Below are 27,522 nucleotides of genomic sequence, written 5' to 3' on the forward strand. Positions count from 1 at the left end.
CACTGCTCTAGAGGAGATCTGCATGGAGGAATGTGCCAAAATACCAGCAACAGTGTGTGAAAACCTTGTGAAGACTTACAGAAAACGCTTGACCTGTGTCATTGCCAACAAAGGGTATATAACAAAGTATTGAGAAACTTTTGTTATTGACCAAATACTTATTTTCCACCATAATTTGCAAATAAATTCATAAAAAATCCTACAATGTGATTTTCTGGATTTCTTTTCTCATTTTGTCTGTCATAGTTGACGTGTACCTATGATGAAAATTACAGGCCTCTCTCATCTTTTTAAGTGGGAGAACTTGCACAATTGGTGGCTGACTAAATACTTTTTTTCCCCCACTGTATATACTTATTATGGACACAGCATGCCCTACGTTAGTTATCTTGCTGTTATTAGTTGTTGTTAGTTGTTATTAGTCCCATCCTTCAACACCATTCAACAACTCCCATCTATCTCTTAACACCATCCATATTGGATTTCTGTTTGCCATATATTTAATTGGTAACTGTACTGTGATGTTTCACAAAAGTTCTGAACCCTTCTATTTTCATTGTTTCTACAGATTGTAAATTGAAAATAATTTGTTTTGCTAAAAGTATTATTATATAATTGATCGATTGACTATGACTTTTCAGATCACCCAGTAGTGCTATCTGCAGGGTTAGCTCCAAGTAAATATTGCAATCCTTCAGCCATTCCTGGACCTGTGACCAAAAACAAGCCACAAATGGACAGTACCAAAGCAAATGATCTAATGATTCTGTTTCTTCGCAGCAAAATCTGCAGAGCTGGGAAGATTGTATCCCCCATATAAATAACATTCTATTGGTAGCAAGAATTTTGTATAATAACTTAAATTGGAAAATTTGATGTTTTGAATCCGGCCTCGTTTTGCGTATCAGTTCATAAACACTATGCCATGGAATCGGTACGTCAAAAATCTTTTCCCAACTATTTTGCAATCTATATGGGACGGCTGTCATGAAACTGGTATACTTTTTTATTTATCACAATTTTCTTTAACCAATGATGTTCTTTAATGCAGGGCCGACAGACAACTTACTTACTTTTTCCCACTTCCATTTTCCTCTTCCATTTTTGCGGTAATGCTGCAATTATTTGGTTGTAATTTTGGGTAGAGCAAACATATCCATATGTTTTTGTTAGCTGCATGTGCGACATAACTCCACCAGTGCTACCTATTATTGTCACGGTTTCGGCCGAGGCTGCCTCTCTTCCTTGCTCGGGCAGGCTTCGGCGTTCGTCGTCTCCGGAATACTAGCTGCCACCGTTGTATGTTTCTATGTTCGTTTGGTTTTGTCTGGATTATGTACACCTGTTGTCGTTTAGCGTCATTAGTGTCCTATAAGTTCTCATTGTGTTTGTCAGGTGTTGTGTGTGATTGTTTTCGCTGTCATGTTGGTGCGCTACTATTTACAGTGCGCTATTGTAGCTTGCCTCCTTTGTGTAGGAGAGTATTTTTCGCACATCTTTAGTGCGCCCTTTTGTTTACGCCTGTGTGCGCATTTTCTCGCCTCCGGGCTGTTGGATCATGTTTTGTGTGTGCATTACTAAAGTCTTTTGGACTTATCTTCTGCGTCCTGCGCCTGATTCCCACACCACACCCACCTACAGCACCCGTTGACAATTATATCATTTACGAAGATTATACCTTTTTTTATTATTATTCAAAAAGTACTGGCTTTTTATCAATTAGTGATATTTGAGTTTAACCACAATATTTGTTGCATTATTTGTTCTGTCGTTTCTGTAGGATTAAATTGAAATTGCAACCAACTTTCTATGGCTTGTTTTAGAAATAGTGATATTTGGGAGATTATTTCCTTTTCAAATAACTGAAAGTGAGAGGTTGTAATCTGAATAAAGGGAAAAAGGCCATTCTTGAACATGGGGTGAGACAATCTTACTAATATGCTAGAGAACCAGTTCGGATTTAAGTATAACTTTTGTATGACCGAAGCTTTTAGTGATAGGTCTAATGCTTTAATATTTAATAATTTCTGTCCTCCGAATGATATTCATTATATAAATAGGCCCATTTAATTTTGTCTGGCTTGCCATTCCAAATAAAATGGAATAGTTTGTTCTCATACAATTTAAAAAACTGTTCGCTAGGCATAGGCAAGACCATAAGCAAATTGGTAAACTGGGATAATACTAAAGAGTTATCAGGGTGATTTTTCCACAAATAGACAGGTATTTACTTTTCCATGGTAGCAAGATCTTATCTATTTTTGCTAACTTTCTATTAAAATGTATTGGAGTCAGATCATTTATTTCATTTGGTATATGTATTTGGAGTGTATCCACATCACCATCAGACCATTTTATTGGTAAACTACATGGTAATGTAAAACATTTCTTTTTTAGTGATCCAATACATAATATAGTACATTTATCATAATTTGGTTGTAATCCAGAGAGGTTAGAAAATGTATCTAGATCCTCTATGAGGGTGTGGAGGGATTCAAGTTGTGGATTTAAAAGAAAACATGAATAATCCGCATACAATGACACCTTTGTTTTTAAGCCCTGGATTTCTAATCCCTTGATATTATCATTGAATCTGATTTTTATAGCTAACATTTTGATGGCCATAATAAATAGATATGCCAATAGTGGACAACCTTGTTTTACTCCTCTTGATAGTTTAAAACACCTAATGCTTTTGGTAGCATTTCTATGTTGAAAATTAAAAAAATATTTGGTGAATTTTTCCCCATATTCCATCCAGTTTGCTTTATTGTTATAAGATATTACACTTGATCTTTCTTGAATAAGTTTCTCCATTTCTTTTAGTTTTTCCTCTAATTTATTCTGAGCCTCTATGTTACAGTTTTTATTGCTATCTATCTGTTCTGTTAGATCTTCAATTTCCTTTGTTAGTATGGACTCTTTTGACCTAAACTGCTTTTGTTTTCGAGATGAGCACTGAATTGCATGGCCTCTAAAGGCACATTTAAAAGTGTCCCATACAATAAGGGGATTTGCTGTACCTACAGTGGGGAGAACAAGTATTTGATACACTGTCGATTTTGCAGGTTTTCCTACTTACAAAGCATGTAGAGGTCTGTCATTTTTATCATAGGTACACTTCAACTGTGAGAGACGGAATCTAAAACAAAAATCCAGAAATTCACATTGTATGATTTTTCAGTAATTAATTTGCATTTTATTGCATGACATAAGTATTTGATACATCAGAAAAGCAGAACTTAATATTTGGTACAGAAACCATTGTTGGCAATTACAGAGATCATACGTTTCCTGTAGGTCTTGACCAGGTTTGCACACACTGCAGCAGGGATTTTGGCCCACTCCTCCATACAGACCTTCTCCAGATCCTTCAGGTTTCGGGGCTGTCGCTGGGCAATACAGACTTTCAGCTCCCTCCAAATATTTTCTATTGGGTTCAGGTCTGGAGACTGGCTAGGCCACTCCAGGACCTTGAGATGCTTCTTACGGAGCCACTCCTTAGTTGCCCTGGCTGTGTGTTTCGGGTCGTTGTCATGCTGGAAGACCCAGCCACGACCCATCTTCAATGCTCTTACTGAGGGAAGGAGATTGTTGGCCAAGATCTCGCGATACATGGCCCCATCCATCCTCCCCTCAATATGGTGCAGTCGTCCTGTCCCCTTTGCAGAAAAGCATCCCCAAAGAATGATGTTTCCACCTCCATGCTTCACGGTTGGGATGGTGTTCTTGGGGTTGTACTCATCCTTCTTCTTCCTTCAAACACGGCGAGTGGAGATTAGACCAAAAAGCTCTATTTTTGTCTCATCAGACCACATGACCTTCTCCCATTCCACCTCTGGATCATCCAGATGGTCATTGGCAAACTTCAGATGGGCCTGGACATGCGCTGGCTTGAGCAGGGGGACCTTGCGTGCGCTGCAGGATTTTAATCCATGACGGCGTAGTGTGTTACTAATGGTTTTCTTTGAGACTGTGGTCCCAGCTCTCTTCAGGTCATTGACCAGGTCCTGCCGTGTAGTTCTGGGCTGATCCCTCACCTTCCTCATGATCATTGATGCCCCACGAGGTGAAATCTTGCATGGAGCCCCAGACCGAGGGTGATTGACCGTCATCTTGAACTTCTTCCATTTTCTAATAATTGTGCCAACAGTTGTTGCCTTCTCACCAAGCTGCTTGCCTATTGTCCTGTAGCCCATCCCAGCCTTGTGCAGGTCTACAATTTTATCCCTGATGTCCTTACACAGCTCTCTGGTCTTGGCCATTGTGGAGAGGTTGGAGTCTGTTTGATTGAGTGTATGGGCAGGTGACTTTTATACAGGTAACGAGTTCAAACAGGTGCAGTTAATGCAGGTAAGGAGTGGAGAACAGGAAGGCTTCTTAAAGAAAAACTAACAGGTCTGTGAGAGCCGGAATTCTTACTGGTTGGTAGGTGATCAAATACTTATTTCATGCAATAAAATGAAAATTAATTACTTAAAAATCATACAATGTGATTTTCTGGATTTTTGTTTTAGATTCCGTCTCTCACAGTTGAAGTGTACCTATGATAAAAATTACAGACCTCTACATGCTTTGTAAGTAGGAAAACCTGCAAAATCGGCAGTGTATCAAATACTTGTTCTCCCCACTGTATGTCGGAAAAAAACAGTTATAGATTCCTCTGTCCTAGTTAAAAACAAGTTATCATCCAATAGGCTTTTATTACATTGCCAATATACTCGCCCACGTGGAAATTCAGTAAGAGTAATGTATATGCCAATTATATGATGGTCGACCGCATTCTGTCCCCTATCAACACTTTTTTAAACTTTCGGTGCCAACGAGATTGACATAAGAAAGAAGTCATTCTCGTTGGCACCAAAAGTTTAAAAAGTGTTGATAGGGACAGAATGCGGTCGGACCATCATATAAGTATCACTGCATGCTGGCTATGCTTGAATTTCCCTGCCAATGTTGTTCTTCAAAGACCATTTTGAAATTATATATTTTTTTAATGTAGATATATGATCACGCTGGTAATAGATAATTTGTTGTATTACTTGTGAGGCACAGATGAGTGAACTTAACAATACATGTAAGAAAATCATATTTCATGTACTGATGGCCTGCATCTGATGGTCAGTCTGAAGGGAGAGAGGGAGCAGCGGTGAGGCTGCCTCTCACCCGACTCACTGTCCCTCCGCTGAGATAAGGGGACACAGTATTCCAGCTAGTAGCGAAACTCAAGGCGCACTGCATTATTTATGCCTCAAGCGCCAATTCATGTTGTTACTCCTATGACCAGAGAAAGTGAAATATTCCTCGTTATTAAAAAAGACACAAGCTGCTAATAATAACAATGCAAGCTTATCGGAATACTTTGTTATATTCATTCATTGCAGCTGCAGTGCTGGTTGTAGCGTGAGTGGAAGTAGGGAGAACGCACTTTTTATGGTTTATAAAAGTGTTGAACAAAGTGTTGACAGTGCTGAACAACAACTTAAACATGAACTTACTCATAAAAACAGCAGCTGTTCGAGGCTTCTTTTTACAGTCTATGGCTTGAGGAAACTGTGATCTGAGCTATCTGATTGGCCAGCGGTAGGCCTATAGGTGCACTTGATTTGCTCTCTGGACCTGCCGGGTAGGCGGAGTTCTACCTTCAGGCACATGAAATGGTCCAAATGGGAACACTGCCTTAATAGTTTGTGGCAGACCAAGGAGCGTGATCTAAATGTTTACACAGATCAGACACGGACACAAGTGTGATACCTCAGTTTACATTTACATTTTAGTCATTTAGCAAATGCTCTTATCCAGAGTGAGTGCATACATTTTCTTTTTTTTCAAGGGTGTTTATTTAAAACAATAAAGAAAAAGAAAAGAGCTCTCCTCCAGGAGACCGTCTTCTGGGCTCCGGGGAATGCTGTCTCCTCTGGGGTAAAACACCAAGCCCCTCGGTTCTAGCAGACCGTGAGGACGTCTATTCCGGTAGCAACCTCTCACTACCTCCAACCTCTCCCCTGTGCTGCCCTCCTGGCAATCATGTAGTAACCAAAAAAGTGTTATAAATATCAAAATATTAGATTCCGTCTCTCACAGTTGAAGTGTACCTATGATAAAAATTACAGACCTCTACATGCTTTGTAAGTAGGAAAACCTGCAAAATCGGCAGTGTATCAAATACTTGTTCTCCCCACTGTATGTCGGAAAAAAACAGTTATAGATTCCTCTGTCCTAGTTAAAAACAAGTTATCATCCAATAGGCTTTTATTACATTGCCAATATACTCGCCCACGTGGAAATTCAGTAAGAGTAATGTATATGCCAATTATATGATGGTCCGACCGCATTCTGTCCCCTATCAACACTTTTTAAACTTTCGGTGCCAACGAGATTGACATAAGAAAGAAGTCATTCTCGTTGGCACCAAAAGTTTAAAAAGTGTTGATAGGGGACAGAATGCGGTCGGACCATCATATAAGTATCACTGCATGCTGGCTATGCTTGAATTTCCCTGCCAATGTTGTTCTTCAAAGACCATTTTGAAATTATATATTTTTTTAATGTAGATATATGATCACGCTGGTAATAGATAATTTGTTGTATTACTTGTGAGGCACAGATGAGTGAACTTAACAATACATGTAAGAAAATCATATTTCATGTACTGATGGCCTGCATCTGATGGTCAGTCTGAAGGGAGAGAGGGAGCAGCGGTGAGGCTGCCTCTCACCCGACTCACTGTCCCTCCGCTGAGATAAGGGGACACAGTATTCCAGCTAGTAGCGAAACTCAAGGCGCACTGCATTATTTATGCCTCAAGCGCCAATTCATGTTGTTACTCCTATGACCAGAGAAAGTGAAATATTCCTCGTTATTAAAAAAGACACAAGCTGCTAATAATAACAATGCAAGCTTATCGGAATACTTTGTTATATTCATTCATTGCAGCTGCAGTGCTGGTTGTAGCGTGAGTGGAAGTAGGGAGAACGCACTTTTTATGGTTTATAAAAGTGTTGAACAAAGTGTTGACAGTGCTGAACAACAACTTAAACATGAACTTACTCATAAAAACAGCAGCTGTTCGAGGCTTCTTTTTACAGTCTATGGCTTGAGGAAACTGTGATCTGAGCTATCTGATTGGCCAGCGGTAGGCCTATAGGTGCACTTGATTTGCTCTCTGGACCTGCCGGGTAGGCGGAGTTCTACCTTCAGGCACATGAAATGGTCCAAATGGGAACACTGCCTTAATAGTTTGTGGCAGACCAAGGAGCGTGATCTAAATGTTTACACAGATCAGACACGGACACAAGTGTGATACCTCAGTTTACATTTACATTTTAGTCATTTAGCAAATGCTCTTATCCAGAGTGAGTGCATACATTTTCTTTTTTTCAAGGGTGTTTATTTAAAACAATAAAGAAAAAGAAAAGAGCTCTCCTCCAGGAGACCGTCTTCTGGGCTCCGGGGAATGCTGTCTCCTCTGGGGTAAAACACCAAGCCCCTCGGTTCTAGCAGACCGTGAGGACGTCTATTCCGGTAGCAACCTCTCACTACCTCCAACCTCTCCCCTGTGCTGCCCTCCTGGCAATCATGTAGTAACCAAAAAAGTGTTATAAATATCAAAATATGTTTTATATTTGAGAATCTTCAAATAGCCACCCTTTGCCTTGATGACAACTTTGCACACTCTTGGCATTCTCTCAACCAGCTTCACCTGGAATGCTTTTCCAACAGTCTTGAAGGAGTTCCCACATATGCTGAGCACTTGATGGCTGCTTTTCCTTCACTCTGCGGTCAGACTTATCCCAAACCATCTCAATTTGGTTGAGGTCGGGTGATTGTGGAGGCCAGGTCATTTGATGCAGCACTCCATCACTCTCCTTCTTGGTAAAATAGCCCTTACACAGCCTGGAGGTGTGTTGGTTCATTGTTCTGTTGAAAAACAAATGATAGTCCCACTAAGCCCAAACCAGATGAGATGGTGTATCGCTGCAGAATGCTGTGGTAGCCATGCTGGTTAAGTGTGCATTGAATTCTAAATAAATCACAGACAGTGTCACGAGCAAAGCACCCCCACACCATAACACCTCCTCCTCCATGCTTTACGGTGGGAAATACAGAGATCATCCATTCACCCACACCACATCTCACAAAGACACGGCAGTTGGAACCAAAAATCTCCCATTTGGACTCCAGACCAACCGACAAATTTCAACTGGTCTAATGTCCATTGCTCGTGTTTCTTGGCCCAAACAAGTCTCTTCTTCTAATTGGTGTCCTTTAGTAGTGGTTTCTTTGCAGCAATTAGACCATGAAGGCCTGATTCACACAGTCTCCTTTGAACAGTTGATGTTGAGATGTGTCTGATACTTGAACTCTGTGAAGCATTTATTTGGGCTGCAATTTCTGAGGCTGGTAACTCTAATTAACTTATCCTCTGCAGCAGAGGTAACTCTGGGTCTTCCATTCCTGTGGCGGTCCTCATGAGAGCCAGTTTCATCATAGCGCTTGATTGTTTTTGCGACTGCACTTGAAGAGACTTTCAAAGTTCTTGACATTTTCCGTATTGACTGACCTTCATGTCTTAAAGTAATGATGGACTGTCATTTATCTTTGCTTATTTGAGCTGTTCTTGCCATAATATGGACTTTGTATTTTACCAAATAGGGCTATCTTCTGCATACTCTCAACCACCTTGACACAACACAACTGATTGGCCCAAACGCATTAAGAAGGAAAGAAATTCCACAAATTAACTTTTAAGAAGGCACACCTGTTAATTGAAATGATTTCCAGGTGACTACCCCATGAAGCTGGTTGAGAGAATGCCAAGAGTGTGCAAAGCTGTCATCAAGGCAAATGGTGGCTATTTGAAGAATCTCAAATATAAAATATATTTTGATTTGTTTAACACTTTTTGGTTACTACATGATTCCATATGTGTTATTTCATAGTTTTGATGTCTTCACTATTACTCTACAATGTAGAAAATAGTACAATTAAAGAAAAACCCTTGAATGAGTAGGTGTTCTAAAACTTTTGACCATAGTGTATTTTAACCTAAAGCATTTAATAAAGACATTTATAGGACAATATTATGGGGAATTGGAATGCGAGGCTACTTACACTGTTTTGGGAAGGGATCACAGCAGTGATTGAATGAGGGTATGAGGCATGAGTTGAGGTGTTCAGGGGCTTGACTGGGAAGACAACAAACAATAACACTACACAGTTAGACAAAATACCTAAGAATGAGTTAGTCCAAGCAAGGAATAAAATCATTGATGTGTAATAATGTGATTGTGATGTATGCACTCACTAACTGTAAGTCGCTCTGGATAAGAGTGTCTGCTAAATGACTAAAATGTAAAATTTATGTGATTGACTCTACATACAGTAATGAGAGAAAATTGATATGGGTACTCACAGTGCTTGGAGAGGAAACATTCAATGTGCCAGTGGATGAGGGGGCACATGAGACGTGGCTTCAGTTCATGTCAGGATAGAGTTGACAATGGTAGTAGAGTGGAGCTGTCATCACCTATTAATCAGAGAACAGGAGGGGACTTGGCTGTAAATACAAATAGCAGATACATTCCATTATAGCTGCGTCATCGTACACATTAAAGTAGCCCAAGAAACATTCCTGAATAAAGCCCTGATCACCCACATACCTGACAATAACTGACAACTGCAAATAGACTGGTGGCACCACAGGTCCCAGAGTGGGGTGGACATTTTTATCCCCTGGGGCCCAGAGTTTTTCCTTATCTGTTAACCTAACCAGGAGAACTCTGGCCCTATAAGGTAAGACAGTGATTCATCAGTTGTGAAAAAGTTTTGTAAGCGCTATGATGGGACCAGTTTTTCCTAATCAGGTCACATGGTTTTAAAAAACTGGAGAAAAAAACTCCTGGCCCTGGGGGGGATGAAAACCATGTCAAACTGCATCAACCTTTATACTTCTTCATATTAATTATATTTAGACTAGATTAGGAAGGGGATTTCCTCTACCCAGACACAGAGAGAACAACTGATAGACAGGGCTGAGCTTGCTTTATGCATGTTTGCATCATGCAGGCCTATGCAACTGTAGGCCTTATAAAAAATTTACTCACATCTGTCATCACTATTATGTTGATTGTTTAATTCCAGTTAATAATTTTGGATTAAAAACATATAGGCAGCCTAGCCAGCCCAATTTTGAATATAAACCAAATTTGATCACATTCACATTTTCTCCTGACACACAAATGGACTATAAACACATAATGTTACCAATTTAGTTACCCTGACCAAATGGACAGCGCACATAGGCTGTATGCATCTGCTCTTATTAGTAGCCTACAGTTGATCAGACTGAAAAATGGTCTAGTTTTCATCCCATACAGAATGTCAGATCTCTAATGTTTAAGTGTAGCCTAGGCTGCTGCAACATTTATGTCATGAGTTTTTGCTTGTGTCTGTCCTGAGTGATTATGTGTTATCATCTTTGCTAAATAAATACCGGAGGAAAGTGGAAAGCCTACTTGAGCGCGCGCTAAAAAATACGCTGCGTCAACCTCTGTCTTTAATCTATCTTTTAATGGATGATGCGATGGAAGCTATCAAATCATTCTGAATTGATTTCGACATCCCAGAAAAGACAGTCGAAAGTTCTATATGTTCAGCAAGTAAAGCGTTTTTATGTGCAATTACCGCTACAAGCTCCTTGTAGTTGCACTTGTTAGCATAACTTTCCCTCTCGTGGTGTCCTCTAAAAGCAAATTCTTGCATGACCAAAAACGCAGTGGTATTGATAAGCCGCTTGAGAACATCCATGTTTCTTCTTACTTTCTCGTTGTGTTGCGTAGTTTGAATACGCAGACCTTCGTCATGATCGATGCTGCTTTTTCCCAGAAGTTTGAATCTGATGTGGACATTTATATTCTCCCTGCTTTGGTTTTGCCGTTTAGCTGAACGATCAATGTTCTTCAGGTCACTGTACCCCTCTTTCGCCCAAGGCTCAGACTTTCCAAAAAGCAGGCAAGGACAGCAACACAAGTGGCTTGATGAAATGCTCCCTGTTAACCAGCTATACTTTTGATACCAGTTGGTATTGAACGCCCTCACCTTTTCATCCTTCTTCATGAAACTGATCTCAGAGGTCAAGCCTCTGTTTTAATTCACACCTTTTCCGTGTACCCCAAAGAATGAAAGGGGTTCTTCAACAAAGTGTCAACAACATTTGCGGTAGTGTTGACGGCGAAAACTGCACACTCAAACTGGTAGCTAGCTAGCTACTGCTACTTAAGTTAGCAAGGCAAATAGTGCAATTTATTTCAAACTGGACACAAAAATAAAGTTCGAAAACCAAGAAAACAATTTATAATCTATCTCCTCCATCTCCTGTAATTTGAAGAAACTCAGTTGAATTGAATAATATCCAAAAAATCCTCAACAATGTCATCAACTCCCAAGCTTCTCAACACATAAAACCCCCCCATAATGCTCTGCGGCACAACCCCAATACAACACACTAGGTTAATTATTTGATCCTAATCCTATGACTGGATGGACAACATGTCAGTTCATACTGCAAAAGCTTTCATTGGTTGGAGGTCGTACTCCGGAAGTGGTCATAATTACCATGTAGGTCTATGGAAGGGGGTGAGGCCTACGAGCCTCCTAGGTTTTGTATTGAATCAATGTATGCAGAGGAGGACGGAAGCTAGCTGTCCTCCGGCTACACCATGGTGCTAACCCAGAGAGTGCTGTTGAAGTTACTATAGACCTTCATTGCAAAACAGTGTGTTTTAATCAATTATTTGGTGACATATGAATATATTTAGTATAGTTTTATCTAAAAATGATAACTTTTTTAGTGTATAACTTTTTATTTTTATGAAATTTCACTGAGGAGGATGGTCCTCCCCTTCCTCCTCTGAGGAGCCTCCGCTGTTGTATACAGTATATAATGGGTTATTGTAAACTATGGAGCTAGACAGGATTATCTAGGTTTATGCTTTGGCGCCATCTACGGGCTGAATGTTGCGTGGGTGGACCAGTTTAGAGCACTCCTTCCAAAACATGGTTACTTAAGTGATAATGCCCAAGAAGCCGGTGTTTGGAGGATATATTGGCACGGGTGTTGTTAGGCCCAAAACAAAGTCGAGGGCCGGCAATCCGTGTCAATATATCCTCCAAACACCGGCTTCGAAGGCATTATCACTTTTATACAACAGGTTACCAACATATTTAAAATGATGATTGACATATTTTCATTCAACGTTATTTTGAGGAATTTATTCATACTATTTCATCCTTCCACAAGATATAGTCCCGACACAAAACTAGGGTTGCTGCCAAAGCCGGCTGGTAGTTCGTTCTATCGGTTCGGTTGCTAGAGACGCAACCCAGTCGTTCAGTCTTTTTGTTCTGTATCTATGGACGTGACCCAGTCGTTCAGTCATTTTGTTCTGTATCTATGGACGTTCGTTCTAAATATTCCATTGCCATACTGGCTGACAACATTCTTATCCCTTGCTTGCTAGATTGCCAACTACGGCTAACTTACAGTCACGTCAAAAAGTGCAGCCAGAATAACAGCAAAGTAGCCGCATTTGTTTATGCTGTTTTCTAGTGACATTTATTTGGATACATCCATAACAATGAGCTAATGAGGCGCGATGTCGCCTGGCATAGAAAATGTGCTCACTCATCAGGACACTTTTGAGAGGAGCTAGCCAATAACACAGCTAACACCATCACTTCAAATTGAAGCTGGAAAGACTGCAAACTAGCTGCATTTCATTTCGTTTGACCTTTTTTCAATTGACATTTCTTTGAATATATCCATATAAATGCTGCCAGCTGATTCATGATTTTGACTGGCTGAGAAACCCTGCCTGTCTGTCTCGTCCCGACTCCTGACACTCCTGGAACAGCTGGAAATTGGATTTGAATATTGAAACAATGTTGCAAATGTCAGAGCGACAGACAGCAAGGTTTATACAAATCTCCGCTGTTGGAAACAAAATGTTAGTCTAAAAGAAATGTGAGATAATGTCTAGATGCTTTTTATAGTGGAGATCAAGTTTATAAATTGCTTGGTTGGGCTTGATGAGACAGTGGATTGCGCAGTCAGATGGAACAGAGTAAATAGGCATTTTAACAGCATAGATTTAGCCAGTGGTAACTTGTGGAATAGACACCGGCTGGAATACGGTTTTAACCAACCAGCATTCAGGATTAGACCCACCCGTTGTATACATTTGTATAAACTTCAAGTATTAATAATTATACAATATACTCCTAGGAAAAGTCAATGTAATGTAACAACTCAAAACATGCTCTTTAGTCTACAGTAGTCTACAGGTTAGGCTAAAGGTTAATTTCATATTTCCCCTAGCCAACAACCTTTAGCCAAATGATGTAACAAAATTGCCAGAATGCATTACAAATCAACGAATAACAAAACGTTCATTACATATGTCTATTTCTGTTTTATTTCAGAAATGGAGCCCAGAAGTCAAACAAAGTATTTAATTTCAGGTAAACAAACATATGTTACATTTATCTTTTTTTGTCAAATTTTTTTAAAGAACATTTCTCCAATCCCCCCTCACCCACTACACATCAAACTCATCAAGTCGTACATTTCAATACATTTTACAATGATATATTTTTAAATATGAGCATAAAGCAACAATTGTTGATTACATCGTTTTCTTGTTCTGCTTTATTTCAGAAATAGAACCCAGGAGTCAAACAAAGCATTTCATTTTAGGTAAACAAACATATGTTACATCTATTTTTTGGGAACATTTCCCCAATCGCCCCTATCAAACACCTCATGTCATACATTTCAATACATTTTACAATTATACTTTTTTTTAAATATCAGCATAAAGCAACAATTGTATCAGACACTACAAGCCTAATTTCCACTTAGTACATTTACATTTTAGTAATTTAGCAGACGCTCTTATCCAGAGCGACTTACAGTTAGTGAGTGCATACATTATTTTATTTTATTTTATTATTTTTTTCATACTGGCCCGCCGTGGGAATCAAACCCACAACCCTGGCATTGCAAACGCCATGCTCTACCAACTGAGCTACATCCCTGCCGACCATTCCCTCCCCTACCCTGGACCAATTGTGCGCCGCCCCATGGGTCTCCCGGTCGTGGCCGGCTACGACAGAGGCTGGATTCGAACCAGGATATCTAGTGGCACAGCTAGCACTGCCAGTGCCTTAGACCACTGCGTCACTCGGGAGATCAGTAGTGCTTCAGTAGTGCTTCAGGGTGTGGCACACAAGGCTGTGTTACATGGCTCACACATGTACAGTACTTTGTCATCTTCCTTTGTCGTGTGGTCTGAGAGACATCACTTGGGAAGTGGCGTCCAGTGAGGCATAGAGGATTCTAAGAGGCAGGCCGGCCCACAGCAGACGGATGATGAGATGGTGTGGTGTGGTGGTCTGTGGTGGAAATTCTAACCAAAAGGAAGAGAGAGAGACTGTAGATTCCTCAAACAGCAACTTTATTATAAGATTTGCAAAAATGGAGCAGTAAACAATCCACTCAACAGTGCAGTGTTAAAAGCCCAACGAACAGAGTTGGCTCTCGGCTTTTATAGAAAGTACAACCTCTTTGTCTTCGTGGCAGTTTAGTAGATGGGTGGAAACAGGGGCGGAACAGAGTATAAAAGACAATTGTTATTTCATAGTTTTGATGTCTTCACTATTATTCTACAATGTAGAAAATAGTACAAATATAGAAAAACCCTTTAATGAGTAGGTGTGTCCAATCTTTTGACTGGTACTGTACATCAGAGCCAGAGGCATTACTGTTACCCATGGCAGTCCGGTCTCAGCCGTCATTTTAGTCAATTTAATTTTCAGCGTTTGATTGGCTCTCTCTACGAGACCTCCACTGGCCAGATGACAACTACAATGTGTACGCAGGTCAATCTGTAAACTTTCAGAGATGTTCTGAATAACACTATTTACAAAATGAGAGCCATTGTCTGACATTAATTTGGACAGCAGACCCCACTTAGGGATGATTTCCCTTAGTAGGTTGTTTGCTACAGCCATTGCTGTGGCATACTTACTAGGAAATGCTTCTACCCATTTGGAGAAGGCTTCAACCACAACCAGGCAGTACTTATACCCCTGGCATGGAGTGAGCTCAATGTATTTAATCATTATGTGCTCAAAAGGTCCTTCAGGCCTTGGGTGGGCTGACATAGGCATCAGAATGCCTCTGCCTGCATTGTTAGTCATACAATTCACACACTTAGCACAAAATTGCTCCGCAAAAACAGAAAATCCAGGAGCAAACCAAATATTATGTACAATTTCTACAACTCCTCCCTTTGACACATGGTCTTGGCCATGTGCCAACTTAGCCACATAGGGGAAGCAAGATCTGGGTAAAACGGTAAGGCCGTTCAGCCCCATCCATAGGTTCCTCTGTGTGTCAAAGGAACATTTTCTTTTCCACTGTCTCACTTCTCCAGGCTCTGCTCCTGTCTGCAGGTCAGAACATATTTGCAGCAGAAACAGGAAGTGAAACCATTTGGAGAGTGGGGGGAAACAATCAATATGGCAGCTGCTTTAGCAGCCATATCAGCTACAGCATTTCCTTTAGAGACAGGGTCAGATGCGTTAGTTTGAGCTTGACACTTGCCGACAGAAATGGGCGTAGGCAACAGAATGGCTTCCAACAGGTTCGCAATCAGTTTAGAATGTGAAATCGTGTTACCAGATGAAGTAAGGAACGCACGATGCTGCCACAATGTTCCAAAATCGTGCATCACCCCGAACGCGTATCTGCTATCAGTATAAATGGTAACAATTTTATCCTTAGCAAGAATGCACGCCCTAGTCAGTGCAAACAATTCTGCAGCCTGAGCTGACAGATGTGATGGCAGTTTTGCACTCTCTAGAGTATAGAGTATCTACAGCAGTAGTGACTGTGTAGGCCACCAATGGTTCACCCGGTGGTGACTTTTGGGGTGGAGCCATCAACAAACAGCTCTAGGTCAGCATTCAATAATGGCACATCAGAGAGGTCAGGGCGGGGTTTACAGGGCGGGGTTTACAGGGCGGGGTTTACAGGGCGGGGTTTACAGGGCGGGGTCCACAAGGATAGCAAAATTGTGGGGTTTTCCATCATCGTTAGTTGGTAAAAGAGTAGTAGGGTTAAGAACAGTAGAATGTTTAAGAGTCACATGAGACATTGTCAATAACACATTCTGATAATGCAGGAGCCGTGCTGGAGTGAGATGGGCGGTTCGTGTCTGTGAGATAAGAGCATGAACAGCATGACGAACTTGAATGGTTAAAGGGCACATTGCAACAATGTCAGTACAAGCTAACACTGCTTCTGTAGCAGCCGCTAGTGCCCTGAAACAACATACCAACCCTCTTACCACACTGTCAAGTCTTTTAGAATAGTGAGCAACAGGCCGTTGCTTCCCACCATGGTCCTGAGTGACAAACAGATTAGATTAAACAGATTCAATGGTTTAGAGTGATCTGGCAAACCTGAACAAGGAGAGAGGTTAGCAATTGTTTCAATTTGTCAAGTGCCTGGAGGCCTTCAGGTGTCCACTTTATCTTATCATTCATCACCATCTTGTGGCCATGAATGAGATCAGAAAGTGGTTGAGTGACTTCAGCATAATCAGGTAGCCAGGCTCTGCAATAGCCTGCCATTCCTGTGAGTGTCATCATGTGCTGTTTTGTAACTGGCTGTGGTACCGATAGAATTGTAGCCACACGCTCCAAACCCAATTTCCTACCATTAGGTGTAATGTCATGTCCCAGATATTTAACTGTTTGAGAGACAAGTTGTAACTTTGTCTTAGAAACTTTGTGGTCATTTTCAGCAAGAAACACTAACAGAGCTCTGGTGTCGACTTCGCATACTTGAAGGGTTTCAGAATACAGTAACAGATCGTCGACATACTGTATTCGATTTAACCTTGGGGGCAAACGGTCCAAGTCCAACGCTGGTTTAAAATGTAAACGCGAACCAGAACTGTGATTCTGGTGCAACGGGAATGCTGAAAAAAACATTTGCCAAATCGATAACTGAAAACCATTTTGCCGATGCTGGCACAGCAGATAACATCATAATGGGGTTTGGCACAACAGGAGTCCTTGCATAAACAGCATCGTTAACAGGTCTAAGATCTTGAACAAAATGCCAATCACCTGAGGCATTCCGGACAGGAAGAATGGTGGTGTTACAGGGATAGTCTGGACAAGGCACAATGAAGCATGAACAGGGGTAATCCCCCGCACTGCCTCCTGACTTAATGGATATTGAGCTCTGCTGGGTCTATATAGTGTGACGGTAAGCGGTTTCACCCCCCTCATTCGCCCTATGTCATACTTATCTTTAGCCCACAGAGAGTTTGGGAGACCAGCCAACAAGGGTGACTCAGTCTCCACAGAAACCATCTGTTTAGATGGTTTAGCACACTCTAGGCCATGCATGCCTCGTTGAACAGGCGCAACCCAAAATTAGGGAACACATACGGTATGTGTGCTGGGGGATAATTTAGACCCATCCACCCTAAGTTCCCAGTCAGTGACCTGCAAGACAGACCTCAACCAAACACCAGTATACTCCCAGGCAACATGATCTGTCTTGCAGCTATCAAAACATGTGGTACCCTGTCACTAAAAGGATAAAATAAAGCTGGATCTTTACACTAAGAAACAAACTAGGGGCCCACTATACATAAAACTGCCTTTCTTTTTCCAACAACTGTGAGCAGTTGAGATAATGTAGTCAATAGGGTCATAAGGTGACCCATCAATATTCTGTACGTCCCATGCATAGTACCAATCACATGTTGAGACCGTGTCGGACAGCATCATGAGATGACATGTCTCCTGAGGCTGTACAACAGTGAGGTCTTTGTTTTTGCAAAGGATGTTAATTCCCAATTTGCAGAGAAGATCGCTTCCTGCCAAATTTACAGGGCAACATGTAGAGGAAATGAATTGATGTTTTATGCATGTGTCATCAACTTTAACAGGTAGGGGCATCGTGACCAACTCTTTCATAGTCACTCCTGTGGCTCCCACTGTGCTGACTGATTAATTAATTAAAAATTAATATGCCATTTAGCAGACGCTTTTATCCAAAGCGACTTACAGTCATGCGTGCATACATGTTTTGTTTTTTTGTGTATGATTCATTTGACATGGGAGGTTTGGACATAGATTTAGAATTCATGACAGACATTGCAGCTCCAGTATCTACTAGAAAATCAACAGACTCACCATTGACGAAGACCAAGGCTCTGCATCTGTCCTCGTGCTCCTAGACCTTAGTGCGGCTTTTGACACCATCTATCACCACATTCTTTAAGAGAGATTGGAAACCCTTATTGGTCTACAAGGACAAGTTCTTGCGTGGTTTAGATCTTATCAGTCGTAAAGATATCAGTTTGTCTCTATGGATGGTTTGCCCTCTGACAAATCAATGGTAAGTTTCAGTGTTCCTCAAGGTTCCATTTTAGGACCATTATTGTTTCGCCTATATATTTTACCTCTTGGTGATGTCATTCGGAAACACAATGTCAACTTTCACAGCTATGCGGACAACACACAGCTGTACATTTAGATGAAACATGGTGAAGAGCCTAAATTGCCTACCCTGGAAGCCTGTGTTTCAGACATAAGGAAGTTGATCGCAGCAAATGTTTTACATTTAAACTTGGACAAAACAGAGATGCTAGTTCTAGGTCCCAAGAAACAAAGAGATCTGCTGTTTGATCTGACAATTAATCTTGATGGTTGTACAGTTGTCTCAAATAAAACTGTGAAGGACCTCTACATTACTCGACCCTGATCTCCCTTTTGACGAACATATCAAGAATAATTAAAGGGCAGCTTTTTTCAATCTTCGTAACATTGAAAACATCAGAAACGTTTTGACCAAAAATTATGCAGAAAAGGTCATCCATGCTTTTGTCACTTCTAGATTAGACTACTGCAATGCTCTACTCTCCAGCAACCCGGATAAATCACTAAATAAACTGCAGTTAGTGCTAAATACGGCTGCTAGACTCTTGAATAGAACCAAAAATGTCTATCATATTACTCCAGTACTAGCCTCTTTACACTGGCTTCCTGTAAGGCCAGGGCTGATTTCAAGGTTTTACTGGATTTGCTCCTACCCATCTCTCCAATTTGGTCCTGCCGTACATACTTACACGTACGCTACGGTCACAAGACGCAGGCCTCCTTATTGTCCCTAGAATTTCTAAGCAAACAGCTGGAGGCAGGGCTCAGTTTTTATGGAATGGTCTGCCTGTCCATGTGAGACACGCAGACTCGGTCTCAACCTTTACTGAAGAGATTGGGTTGCCTCTCACGTGTCCGTCGTCGGCACGGTTGGCGCCGTTTCTCCTCTCCTACCTGGGCCTCCTCATTCATCGCCCTCCGGTAACGGACGGCCACCTCCTCCGTGATTCTCCCCCAACCGAGAAGGACATCTACCAACGTTACCTCCTGTTTTGTTCCCGGCGTTAGCTCCTGAACACGCTGCTTGGTCCTATTTTGGTGGGATCTTCTGTCATGATCATTCAAGGAAGTGACGGACCAAGGCGCAGCGTGGTAAGCGTACATTTTATTAAATTAACGTACTTAACACACACGAACAAAAACAACAAACCAAACGATACGTGAAGTCCTAGGTTAACACCAAAACAAACCATACGGAACAAGATCCCACCATAAACAGTGCCAAACAGGCTGCGTAAGTATGGTCCCCAATCAGAGACAACGAGAATCAGCTGCCTCTGATTGGGAACCACCCTGGCCAACATAGATCTACACGATCTAGATCATGAACATAGAAAATACAACATAGACACTACACACCCTGGCTCAACATTAAAGAGTCCCCAGAGCCAGGGCGTGACATCCGTAAAGTGAGTGTGGAAGAGGTGAAAAGATTATTGTTGTCTATTAACAAGCCACTGGGATCTGACAACTTGGATGGAAAATTACTGAGGATAATAGCAGACGATATTGCCACTCCTATTTGCCATAACTTCAATCTAAGCCTACTTGAAAGTGTGTGCCATCAGGCCTGGAGGGAAGCAAAAATCATTCCGCTACCCAAGAATAGTAAAGCCCCCTTTACTGGCTCAAATAGCCGACCAATTAGCCTGTTACCAACCCTTAGTAAACTTTTGGAAAAAATTGTGTTTGACCAGATACAATGCTATTTTACTGTAAACAAATTGACAACAGACTTTCAGCACGCTTGTAGGGAAGGACAATAAACAATCACGGCACATACACAAATGACTGATGATTGGCTGAGAGAAATTGATGATAAAGATTGTTAGACTTCAGTGTGGCTCTTGACATTATCGATATTAGTCTGCTGCTGGAAAAAATGTATGTATGGCTTTACACCCCCTGCTATATTGTGGATAAAGAGTTAACTGTCTAACAGAACACAGAGGAGGTTCTTTAATGGAAGCCTCTTCAACATAATCCAGGTAGAATCAGGAATTCCCCAGGGCAGCTGTCTAGGCCCCTTACTTTTTTAAATCCTTACTAATGACATGCTTTGAGTAAAGCCAGTGTGTCTATGTATGCGGATGACTCAACACTAAACACATCAGCTACTACAGTGAGTGAAATCACTGCAACACTTAACAAAGAGCTGCAGTTAGTTTCAAAATAGGTGGCAAGGAATAAGTTAGTCCTAAATATTTGAAAAACCAAAAGCATTGTATTTGGGACAAATCATTCACTAAACCCTAAACCTCAACTAAATATTGTAAATAATAATGTGGAAATTGAGGAAGATGAGGTGACTAAACTGCTTGGAGTAACCCTGGATTGTAAACTGTCATGGTCAAAACATGTTGATACAACAGTAGCTAAGATGGGTTGAAGTCTTTCTGTATTTAAGCACTACTCTACCTTCTTAACAACACTATCAACAAGGCAGGTCCTACAGGCCCTAGTTTTGTCGCACCTGGACTACTGTTCAGTTTTGTGGTCAGGTGCCACAACGAGGGACCCCGGAAAATTACAGTTGGCTCAGAACAGAGCAGCACAGGCTGTCCCTTAAATGTACACAAAGAGCTAACATTAATAATATGCATGTAAATCTCTCATGGCTCAAAGTGGAGGTCCCCAAGTCAAGAACAGCTTATGGGAGGCGCACAGTACTACATAGAGCCATGACTGTAAGTCGCTTTGGATAAAAGCATCTGCTAAATGGCATATTATATTATATTATTACATCAGGTAACTGGTGCAAGCAGTAGAATCAGATTTTAAAAATACACCTTATGGAACAGCGGCGAATGTGAAGAAATACACACAGGAACAGACACACGCACACACACACACACACTCTACACACACATACATTGTAATATTGTTGTATGGCGGTATTATACATTTTGTATTGTAGATATGTAGTGGTGTAATAATGTTATATGATGTACTGTTTTATCTTTTGTTTTATTTGGGAAATTAAGTGCCTTAATGTGTTTGGACCCCAGGAAGAGTGAGTAGTCAGCTACCTTGGCAGCAGCTGATCGGGATATCCCCCCAAAAAAAAATCTAATTAATACATATTTAGTGAGGCCGGCCTTATTTTGAGAGTTTTACCCTAATACAGTGTCCTGAAACTCATGGTTTACAGGCCACATCAGGCTGCCAGAGTTGGGAAGACTAAGATATGAGACTACCTAAGCATCTAAACTGGAACAACCATTTCAGTAATGGGTGCAATAAATCCAACAATACACTGTGTGTACAAAACATTATGAACACCTGCTCTTTCCATGACATAGACTGACCAGGTGAATCCAGGTGAAAGCTATGATCCCTTACTGATGTCACTTGTTAAATCCACTTCAAACAGTGTATATGAAGGGGAAGAGACAGGTTAAATAATAATTGTTAAGCCTTTAGACAATTGAGACATGGATTCTGTATGTGTGCCATTCAGAGGGTGACTGGGAAAGACAAAATAATTAAGTGCCTTTGAACGGAGTATGGTAGTAGGTGCCAGGCGCACCAGTTTGTGTCAAGAACGGCAACGCTGCAGGGTGTCAAGAGTTGCTGTAGGTAGGTGTGGTGTGGAATCAGGCGCAGGACGCAGAAGAAAAGTCCAACAAAATACTTTAGTAGATCACACAAAATAATCCAACAAACCAGCCCGAAGGCGAGAAAAGCGCGCACAGGCGTACACAAACGGGCGCACTAAACAAGTGCGTAATCTTCTCCTAAAATACAAACAAGGAGGTAAGCTACAAAATAGCGCACCAAAATACAGGTAGCGCAGCAACACGACAAGGAACAATTACACACAACACCTAACTAACAACAAGGAACTAAATAGGGTGCTTAATGAGACATAACACAAAACAGGTGTGACAAACAGACAAAACCAATCAAACAAGAAACATAGAACGGTGGCAGCTAGTACTCCGGAGACGACGACCGCCCGAAACCTGCCCGAACAAGGAGGAGGGGCCGCCGGCCGAAACCGTGACAGTACCCCCCTTGACGCGCGGCTCCAGCCGTGCGCCGCCCCGGCCTCGGGGGACGACCAGGAGGACGCGGAGCAGGGCGCGTAGGATGACCACGATGGAATTCGGTCAGTAGGGACGGATCCAGAATGTCCCTCCTCGGCACCCAGCACCGCTCCTCCGGACCGCACCCCTCCCACTCCACGAGATATTGGAGACCCCCATCCGGCGTCTCGAATCCAGGATGGTCCGAACAGTGTACGCCGGAGCCCCCTCGATGTCCAACGGGGCGGAGGAGTCTCCTCAATCTCAAAGTCCTGGAGTGGACCAGCTACCACCGGCCTGAGGAGAGACACATGGAACGAGGGGTTAATATTCTTGTAATCAATGGGCAGTTGTAACCTGTAACACACCTCGTTCAATCTCCTCAGGACTTTAAAAGGCCCCACAAACCGCCGACCCAGCTTCCGGCAGGGCAGGCGGAGGGGCAGGTCTCTGGTTGAGAGCCAGACTCGATCTCCAGGTGCGTACACTGGCCCCTCACTGCGGTGTAGGTCGGCGCTCGTCTTCTGTCGACGGATGGCTCGCTGCAGATGGACGTGTGCAGCGTTCCACGTCTCCTCCGAGCGCCGCACCCACTCATCCACAGCAGGGGCCTTGATCTGGCTCTCATGCCAAGGTGCCAGAACCGGCTGGTACCCTAACACACACTGGAAAGGGGTTAGTCTAGTGGAGGAGTGGCGGAGAGAGTTCTGTGCCATCTCGGCCCAGGGCACATATCTCGCCCACTCCTCCGGCCGGCCCTGACAATATGACCTCAGAAACCTACCCACATCCTGGTTGACTCGTTCGACCTGCCCATTACTCTCCGGGTGGTAACCCGAGGTAAGGCTCACCGAGACCCCCAACCGTTCCATAAAGGCTCTCCAGACTCTGGAGGTAAACTGGGGGCCTCGATCGGACACTATATCCTCGGGTACCCCGTAATGCCGGAAGACGTGAGTAAATAGAGCCTCAGCGGTCTGTAGGGCAGTAGGAAGACCCGGCATGGGAAGGAGACGACAGGCCTTCGAGAACCGATCCACAACGACCAGGATGGTGGTATTCCCTTGTGAGGAGGGAAGGTCGGTAACAAAATCCACCGAGAGGTGAGACCAGGGTCGTTGTGGAACGGGCAGGGGATGTAATTTACCCCTGGGCAAGTGTCTGGGCGCCTTACACTGGGCACACACTGAGCAGGAGGAGACATAAACCCTCACATCCCTGGCTAACGTTGGCCACCAGTACTTCGTACTAAGGCAGTGCACTGTCCGGCCAATACCTGGATGTCCAGAGGAGGGTGACGTGTGAGCCCAATAAATCAGCCGATCCCGGACCTCGAGCGGGACGTACGTCCGACCCTCCGGACACTGTGGAGGGCTAGGGTCGGTGCGTAATGCCCGCTCGATCTCCGCATCGACCTCCCACACCACCGGTGCCACCAGACAAGACTCCGGTAGTATGGGAATGGGCTCCACGCACCTCTCCTCCGTGTCATACCTCCGGGACAGGGCATCTGCCTTCCCGTTCTGGGACCCAGGGATGTAAGTGATCTTGAACACAAACCGGGCGAGAAACATAGTCCATCGAGCCTGGCGAGGATTCAGTCTCCTAGCTGCCCGAATGTATTCCAGGTTACGGTGGTCGGTCAGAATGAGGAAAGGGTGTTGAGCCCCCTCAAGCCAATGCCTCCACACCTTTAGGGCCTGTACTACGGCTAACAGCTCCCTGTCCCCTACGTCATAATTCCGCTCCGCCGGACTGTGCTTCTTAGAATAAAAAGCACAGGGGCGGAGCTTAGGTGGTGTGCCGGACCGTTGTGAAAGAACTGCCCCGATACCGGCCTCAGACGCGTCCACCTCTACTTGGAAGGGTAAAGCGGGATCCGGGTGCGCCAGCACCGGAGCCGAGGTAAACAGGTCCTTCAGTCTCCCAAAGGCCCTGTCCGCCTCAGCCGACCACTGCAAGCGCACCGGACCCCCCTTCAGAAGAGACGTTATGGGAGCTGCCACCTGTCCAAAACCCCGGATAAACCTCCGGTAGTAATTCGCAAAACCCAAGAACCGCTGCACATCTTTAACCGTAGTTGGGGTTTGCCAATTACGCACGGCAGACACTCGGTCCACCTCCATTCTCACCCCTGACGCAGACAACTGGTAACCCAAAAAGGAGACTGACTCCTGAAAGAACAGACATTTCTCGGCTTTGACATACAGGTCATGCTCCAACAGTCTCCTCAATACCCTGCGCACCAGGGCTACATGCTCGGCCCGAGTAGAACTGTACACAAGAATATCATCTATGTACACCACTACTCCCTGCGCCTGCATGTCCCGGAAAATCTCATCTACAAACGATTGGAAGACTGATGGAGCATTCATTAACCCATATGGCATGACGAGATACTCGTAATGGCCGGAGGTAGTACTAAATGCTGTCTTCCACTCATCGCCCTCCCTAATGCGCACCAAGTTATATGCGCTCCTGAGGTCCAATTTTGTGAAGAACCGTGCCCCGTGTAATGACTCCGTCATGGTCGCAATCAGCGGGAGTGGGTAACTATATTTCACAGTCACCTGATTGAGACCGCGGTAATCAATACACGGACGCAAACCTCCATCCTTTTTCTTCACAAAAAAGAAGCTCGAGGACGCGGGAGAAGTGGAGGACCGTATGTATCCCTGTCTCAGAGACTCGGCAATGTAAGTCTCCATTGCCCTTTTCTCCTCCTGTGACAAAGGATACACATGGCTCCGCGGGAGCGCAGCTCCTGTCTGGAGGTCTATTGCACAATCCCCCTGTCTATGAGGCGGCAACCGTGCCGCTCTGGTCTTACTAAACACGAGTGCCAAATCCTCATACTCAGGCGGAATGTGCAGTGCTGGCATCTGGTTCGGGCTCTCCACCGAGGTCGCCCCTACGGAAACACCCAGACATAGCCCCTCACACTGAGCAGACCACCCTTTAAGAGCCTTCTCTCGCCACGAAATCGTAGGATCATGGGTAATCAACCAGGGAAGCCCCAGTACCACCGGATACGCAGGAGAGTCGATCAGATAGAGTTGAATCGTCTCCTCATTACCCCCCTGCGTCATCATCCTAAGTGGCGCCGTGACCTCCCTAATCAACCCAGATCCTAACGGACGACTATCTAAGGCATGTACAGGGAAGGGCTTATCGACTGGAAGGAGGGGAATCCCTAACTCAACACAGAATTTACGATCTACAAAATTCCCAGCTGCGCCTGAATCGACTAGCGCCGTATGCTGGGAACGAGGTGCAACCTGTGGGAAATAAACAGGTAATGTAATGTGTACGACAGAAAGCTCTGGGTAAGTAGGGCGCCTACTCACCTGGGAGGACTCCCCAATGTGTGACCTGCCATATCCCTCACCAGGGGACCCTCCCCAGCACCTAGCCGCGGTGTGCCCTCCGCGGCCACAGTTGGTGCAGGAGACTGCCCCCCTCGGGCTCCTTCCTCTCCTCCCTCTAGCGCCAGCACCTCCAAGCTCCATCGGGCACGGCTCGGAGGCGCTGGAGGGTGGAATGGGAGGCCCCCACCTGGGGACGTCCGCGGGTCGCGAGCAGGGTGTCCAGCCGAATGGCCATGTCCACCAACTGGTCAAATGTTAGGTAGTATCCCTGCACGCTAACTCTCTACGGACGTCCTCCCGAAGGCTACATCTAAAGTGGTCTATGAGGGCCCTCTCATTCCACCCCTGCATCTGCCGCTAGAGTCCGGAACTCCAGCGCAAACTCTGAGCGCTCCTCATCCCCTGTCGGAGGTAGAATAGACGCTCCCCCGCCGCCTTCCCCTCTGGTGGATGGTCGAAGACAGCACGGAAGCGGCGGGAGAACTCCGCATAGGTGACTGTGGCGGCGTCTATTCCCTCCATTCGGCGTTGGCCCACTCCAACGCCTTGCCGGTGAGACAGGAGATGAGGGCGGAAACGCTCTCGTATCCCGAGGGCGCCGGGTGTATGGTGGCAAGGTAGAGCTCCACTTGTAATAGGAACCCTGACACCCGGCAGCGGTGCCGTCGTACGCCCTCGGGAGCGAGAGCCGAATCCCACTGGGTTCCGGTAGTTGGACGGGCGGGCTGTCCGATGGTGATGGTGCGATAGGTGGGGGTGTGGGTACCCCGCTGGTCTCCCATCGATGGAGGGTGTTCATGACGCGGTCCAAGGCGTGCCCGATCTGGTTGATACGATCCTCTTGACCACGAAGACGCTCCTCCATGATGTCGGTGGGTGCTCCTGCTGATTCCATATGTGGTGTGTAATTCTGTCAAGAGTTGCTGTAGGTAGGTGTGGTGTGGAATCAGGCGCAGGACGCAGAAGTAAAGTCCAACAAAATACTTTAGTAGATCACACAAAATAATCCAACAAACCAGCCCGGAAGCGAGAAAAGCGCGCACAGGCGTACACAAACGGGCGCACTAAACAAGTGCGTAATCTTCTCCTAAAATACAAACAAGGAGGTAAGCTACAAAATAGCGCACCAAAATACAGGTAGCGCAGCAACACGACAAGGAACAATTACACACAACACCTAACTAACAACAAGGAACTAAATAGGGTGCTTAATGAGACATAACACAAAACAGGTGTGACAAACAGACAAAACCAATCAAACAAGAAACATAGAACAGTGGCAGCTAGTACTCCGGAGACGACGACCGCTGAAACCTGCCCGAACAAGGAGGAGGGGCCGCCTCGGCCGAAACCGTGACACAGGGTTTTTCACGCTCAACAGTTTCCTGTGTGTATCAACAATGGCGACCACCTAAAGAACATCCAGCCAACTTCACACAACTGTGGGAAGCATTGGAGTCAACATGGGCAAGCATCCCTGTGGAACGCTTTTGACATCTTGTAGAGTCTATGCCCCGCCGAATTGAGACTGTTCTGAGGGCAAAAAGGGGGGACTCAATATTAGGAAGGTGTTTTGTACACTCAGTATATTTGAGTAACAT

The sequence above is a fragment of the Coregonus clupeaformis genome, chromosome 40, assembly GCF_020615455.1.
Source record: "Coregonus clupeaformis isolate EN_2021a chromosome 40, ASM2061545v1, whole genome shotgun sequence".
Lineage (NCBI taxonomy): Eukaryota > Metazoa > Chordata > Actinopteri > Salmoniformes > Salmonidae > Coregonus > Coregonus clupeaformis.